The 6,000-nt window shown below is 44.5% G+C and overlaps 1 protein-coding gene across 8 annotated transcripts in view; it reads right to left on the bottom strand.

The window, feature by feature from the left end:
• Rab27b (RAB27B, member RAS oncogene family) overlaps positions 1–6,000 on the bottom strand; it is a 199,368-nt gene that overhangs the window by 63,820 nt on the left and 129,548 nt on the right. For 2 of the 8 annotated variants that reach the window (XM_063277636.1, XM_039097193.2), the window contains one exon: positions 4,323–4,667. The exons of 4 other annotated variants lie outside the window; for them this stretch is intronic. The gene's annotated coding sequence lies outside the window, so the exon portion shown is untranslated. Of the gene's footprint in view, positions 1–4,322; positions 4,668–5,296; positions 5,439–6,000 lie in introns of those variants that run through there. 2 more of the 8 variants (NM_053459.1, XM_039097199.2) reach the window with 2 other exon arrangements.

Raw genomic sequence — 6,000 nt, forward strand, 5'->3', positions numbered from 1 at the left:
GGAGGCCAGGGAAGGAACTCAGTATTAGCTCAAGCAGGCCAGAGACCCTGGTTCAGTCTCCAGCATCAGACTGAGAGGAGGAGGACAGAGAGATGAATTTCACTCTCTCACTTTCTCTCACACTGATTCAACAACAGGAGACACTCCCCCACTGACGGCCTTCTTCTGAAAAAGTTTAAAGAATTACTTGTGCTTGTAGAACGATAAAGTCAGAAATACTGAGAAAAGTGTTGTGCGAATTCTCAGTATACTTTGAGCATGAACAAGCTCTGGGATAAGTGCTAAAAAGAACATTTTGAAATTCATTTTATTGGAGTCTGAATGTAATGTAAATTATTCCGGTGTTCTCTAATTTCTATTTCTCTTGGAATCCAGTGAAAAGCTGCTTACAAAGTTTTACACTAGTTTTTCTGAATATGTTATATGGAGAGGCTCATCTCTTGTCAAAGTTTCCCATGTTGCCGCATTGACATGTGTGATAACACATTTCTCAGCTCAGTCCTTATCTTAGCAACATCTGGCACCACTGGGTATTCTGCAAAAATTCCTGTCTTGGGTTCATGATGGCAGTGTTATCTGATAACTGTCCTATCACTTGACTAGTTTTCTGATGCTTCCTGAAGTGAGTTCTTTCAATGTCATACCAGCCAGGGATCAGTTCTCAGATCTAGATCTCAGCCTCCCCCATAAGCCCCCAGCTCTCTCCAGTCGATGTCTTGAAGACCTTGGGTCTGGCTGTGCGCTGGCCTGTGCTAGGTATTGAATTCTACAGAAAGAGAAACCTACTTGGCTATTTCCACTGAGAAGCTTGAAAATGCTTCAGACACTTGGTAACACAGTCTTCAACTCCCTCCTGAGTCTGTTCCTTCCCCATCTTTCCCAGTCTTAAGATGTAGCCTTATCATCTAACCTGCTTGTTCTTTGTGCATTTGGATGACCACGCTGTTCGATCCTTTCCACCATCCCTACCCTTTACCTGAGTTATTAGTAAGTCCTATCAGCTCTGCTTTTAAATACTCTCTGAATGGATTTACTTTGAGACCAGAGGTCCAGTGCTAATCTCTACTGTTGCCTTCGATGGTTAATTCAGATGCCTCGTCCCAGTTCTGTCTTTACTGGTGGTCATATTACAATCCATTGTCTTCCAGGAAGGCAGAGAGAGAGAGAGAGAGAGAGAGAGAGAGAGAGAGCGCCTTAAAAAACATTACCCCATTAGATGTACAGTGCTTTCATAGCGAAGTCATAGTCGATTTTTAAAGCAATGAGCAGAGCAACACTTCCATTTTACCAGCTCACAATATATAGCGCTCCCAGCTTCTGCAGGGCACCGATTTCAAGGCCCCTAAGAATCCCTGCATGCACTGAAGCGTCAGCCCTTATATACGATTACACGGTATTTGCACACAACCTGCACAAGTATTATATATTTTAAATCTATACCTTAAACCATCTGTGTAATTGACCCAATTTAGATGGTTCAGGAAATCATGATAAGAAAGGTCATGGGCGTGTTCCGTACAGATGAAATTTAGCTTTAGATGTTTCTATTTAAAGATGACTAAACTTACTCACAAAGAGAGCCCCCTGTAAGCATATATTGAAACATCCCACCATACCTAACAAAAATATATAACTTATATTACAGGAAATTAAATCTCCTAAGGCTTTTCCTGACAAGTATCATTATTTTTACCCCTTACTATGCTTTCCTTAATGTTAAACTTTGTAGGATTATTAATTTGTTTGCCCCCCACCGCCACTCTACGATGTAGTGTGTATATAGCAAAGTCCTATCTTAGCTTCTCTTATCCATGCTGCTTAGAAGAATTTTTTTTTTTCCAGAGCTGGGGACCGAACCCAGGGCCTTGCGCTTGCTAGGAAAGCACTCTACCACTGAGCTAATCCCCAACCCCAAGAAGAATATTATTGTTCACAATGTTCTAGACAAGTGTTTGTTGGAAAATATTTCAATGCTATTTGGTATAGCCCTCTATCCAAAGTGAAAACTCCAAACCAACCAGTTATTCGCACCTTCAGAGTCCTCTATGGCCTGGCCCTAGTAGTACCAGGAAACAGGGCTGGCAGATCCATCCCAGCTGCCTGGCTGTTCACTCTGGAATGATTTCCAAAGGCTCACACCCTCAATTGCTCCAGATCCACACTGGAATAGCCTCCTAGTACCTGGTACTTAATCTGCAATCCGATACTCCCGCCCCACCCACACACTACCGAAACTTATGGAATAGCTCTCTCCTGCCCCATACTTGTCAGTATTTTGGAGTCACGTGTCATAGATCTAACCTGTTCATCTTGTTAGCTTTTGTGTCCCCAGATAAATAGCTAGATCCACAGGGTTAGGGATGCTTGCTTATTTTTCCCATGTCTGTCTGCAGAGAGCCTAGGGATGCAATTTAGAAAGGCATATTGAATAAACCAACAAGTAACCGAATCCATTATTTTCTCAAGGTATTGTGCAAGTTAAAAATATTGGATCTGAGGAAGAATTCTTTTAGTCGTTTATTAAATAGAGAGCTACAACGTACGCACTAGCCCTTTGCTTATTCAAGGAGGAAGAAGAGTACCACACTGGAAGAACAGTGGTAATGACTGAGAAGGGTCTGAGATCAGCTAAGCATGTATTCTAAGAACAGGTCTATCTTGTAATGCCACCAGTAATGTTACTGGTTAACTAGCCTCGGTGAATCAACAGAAGAAATTGGTCTCGTTGTGTTGCAAGGTGAACTTCATGAGAACGGTCAGTGTGCCGTCCGTACTCTACTGAGCACCTAGGCTGAAAGCCTAGCCCTAACTTTCTAAGAATGGGGTGGGGTGGTGGGGGATCAACAGATGCCAGCTTGAACCACCTGGGACTTGGGCATCTGTGTTTCTGGAGGAATAGCTACATGGATGAACACCCATCCTGAAACTGGAAGGCAGAGGTACATCATGAGTTAAGAGGAACTCTTCTCCAAGGTTACCTTCCTTATCAGGTCAAACATACCTCTCCCAGAAGCCACCTAGGAGGAGGCAGAGTTGTGCTTCCCTTGCATTTGACAGATTCTTTGTGTTGCCATTTGGCCAAGGTGAGAACAGGTTTATCCAGTTTTATCAGAAATGGGTTCCCATTCAAGACCAATGATAGTAGTGGGGCATGGCAGTTCATAGCCAGTCCTGAAGGAGGGAAGTCTCCTTAATGTTGAGTCTCAGGAGAGTGCATACCTTAGGGTGAACCACAGAAGATCCTGCCTGTGAGATGAGTGTGCTCATGTGGGTAAGGAATGGGAAACTACGAAAAGTTGTTTTATAATTTCAAATTGATCCTTACAGTAGCTTTTAAATCGAGCGAATTTACCTATTTATGAAATCCCGGTGTCCTTTCTGCTTTTCCAAAGTTATAACAACTAACTAGTACGTTACACGTATATGCAAATAAGTGTGAACATAACTAAATATGCTATCTACTTTTCAAGTTATAACCCCTAACCAGTCCATTATGAATATGCAAATGAGTATAAATATAATTAAATACTTAGAACTATGGGCATTCTCCTGAGCAGACTCAACTCAAAACGTCATGTTTTTTGCTAACAGCCCTGAAACTGTACGCAATCCATTTAAACTGGAGTCCTGCAGCTTTAGTTTTAGATCGTGTCACAAAAAGCTGGTAAGGTGTTCAGGCACTAACCAAACACAGCTTGTTCCAAGGAAGGCCATCTCTGCTTACACATCACTGAGACAGTGTTTCTCAGAGACTTACTTAGTAAGACAATGTTGCAGCGGGGGAGAACCTTAGTAGTGAGTGTATTGGGACTGCTTGCAATAACGCTCACTTCCCGCACTCAATCCCAAGATGCAAAACTTTGATCAGAATTCTAAAGTAATATGGCAAACACTGGAACACAGAAAGCACTAATCACTTTCGGTGGCTGAATCATCTCAAGGAAGTGCTAAGAAAAGTCCTCTCTCTTGCCTGGCCAGCCTCTCTAGGTCCTTTCTCCCTCACTGCCACTCTCCTTCTTGTGGCTATTAATCCTCTTGCTTAGTAAGATATAGCTGAACATCCCCCTGTCCAGTGTTCTTGTTTTGCTTTGGTTTGGTTCTAATCAGCCGTACGATAGGCACACACCAAAGCAAGGGGAATATAGATCGAGTTTGCAGGGGGCCATCCAAACAGGCACGACCCCCAGGTCATGCTCGCCTGGTTTTCTTCAGCTGCCCTGCGGGGCCTGCGCCCTCCCTGTCCCCACTTCCCCGCAGCCGCGCAGGCACCCGGAGTGGGTGGAACCGCATTCCAGCCTACAGCCGGCCTTCCCCCAACTCACCAGCCCGCAGAGCGGCGGCAGTGAGGGCGCTGGTATCAGGTTTCGGGGCCCACTCTAGTCTTCTCGAGCTCCGGGGACCCGCCAGCAAGCCAGCAACCAAGGCGCGCAGGCAGCCAGCCTCACAGAGTCACAGTCATGGGCACGGCTCTCTGCAGTCTGCAACCTGTGGCTCCCGATCGGTGTAAGGCCAACCTCTGCCTGTCAAGACTGCGAGTGGCAAGGCTGGTAGCACCACCGGGGAGTCCGCCTAGGCGGCTGGGATCAGGAAGGTTTGTGTGAGAAGAAGGCGTGCCTCTGAGTCCTAACGCGGATGTGCCTGGCTCACCTCGGGCTGGTGACTCAACCCTGCAATAAGAAACACACTTGGCTGCTGGTGGATTCTCCACGCTGAGGGAGTGCATGCCCTAGTGGCGGGCTCATTTTCATTGACTTATTTTCCTGGCTTTGCACAGACATCTCTTTCAAAGAACCCCGGGGCAGTGTGGGGAGACCAGCTCTCATACACAGCTCACCTCCACCCTTACTCCTAGAGCAAGGCTTCCGGGTAGGGAGCAGAGAAAAGCATCTGGTTAGACTGGGTATTGGAAAGAAGCTGCATTTCTAAAGTTGGGGCACACATAAGAATCAGTCCACGCAGACGGAATCCTTACTTGCTAAAAGCCAATTCAGGATCTATGAGTTTCTGATAAATAAAATAAAATACAAGGCTGCCGAAACAAGTACGCATTAAGTTTACAGTATGTGGCAACTCCTTCACTTAACACTTTGGATTTTCCCATGAAGTAAAGATTCAGGGTAGCCTCTGGGAATTGCATTTTTAACATATTGTAACATCCCTAGATTTACAGACTCATGGTCAGGGTATGAACACAGATTGAACATATGGAATTCCATTTGACGTATTCCTTCGCAAAGAAAATAGTTCCAAACGTGTGGCACGCATTTATCTTAGAGATCAGCAGACAATGACTTAATTTTTTTTTGATGGCTTGAATTTTAATTGTTTAATTCATTCCCTGCCCTGATGCTTTAGAGTTTAAAGCATTGGTAAGATCTGCTAGGGTGAGTTTCTTGTGGAAGATCCAAAGCACAGCCCAAGCACAAAGATGTGTCCTCCTGGAAGATAAAATAATAGGGCCTGTCAGGATTACGATGTGAGTTTCTAGTCAGCCTAGGCTGCAGCATGAGGCTCAAAAGAAAGAGAAAAAGATGGGGCTGGGGGCGGGGATCTGTACAGTTAATTTCAGTAGGTAGTCAGGAACAACGCATGGCACTTTATTCTACAGAAGCGTTGGCTACACTTACTATTTTAGTGTCACTTAACCTACCCGATCCTCCCAAGGTACTGATTTGTACAATGTCTTAACATATTTTATTTTATGTATATGAGTGTTTGCCTTTATGTATATATGAATGTGTGTATGTATATGTGTATGTATGTATGTATGTATGTATGTATGTATGTATGTGCACTGTGAGCATGTCTCAGTGGAGCATGTCTACTGAGAGGAATCAGCTGTCCTGGAACTGGACATGTACACACTGGAACCAAAGCCCGCCCAGGTCCTCAGAAATAGCAAAAAGAGCTCTTAAACACAGAGACATCCGCTCCAGCTCCAGTATTACCTGACTGGTAAAAATTGTTTCGGCTCTTCTAACAGAATAAGAGTGTGCGAAG

Source organism: Rattus norvegicus, chromosome 18, assembly GCF_036323735.1.
Source record: "Rattus norvegicus strain BN/NHsdMcwi chromosome 18, GRCr8, whole genome shotgun sequence".
Classification (NCBI taxonomy): domain Eukaryota; kingdom Metazoa; phylum Chordata; class Mammalia; order Rodentia; family Muridae; genus Rattus; species Rattus norvegicus.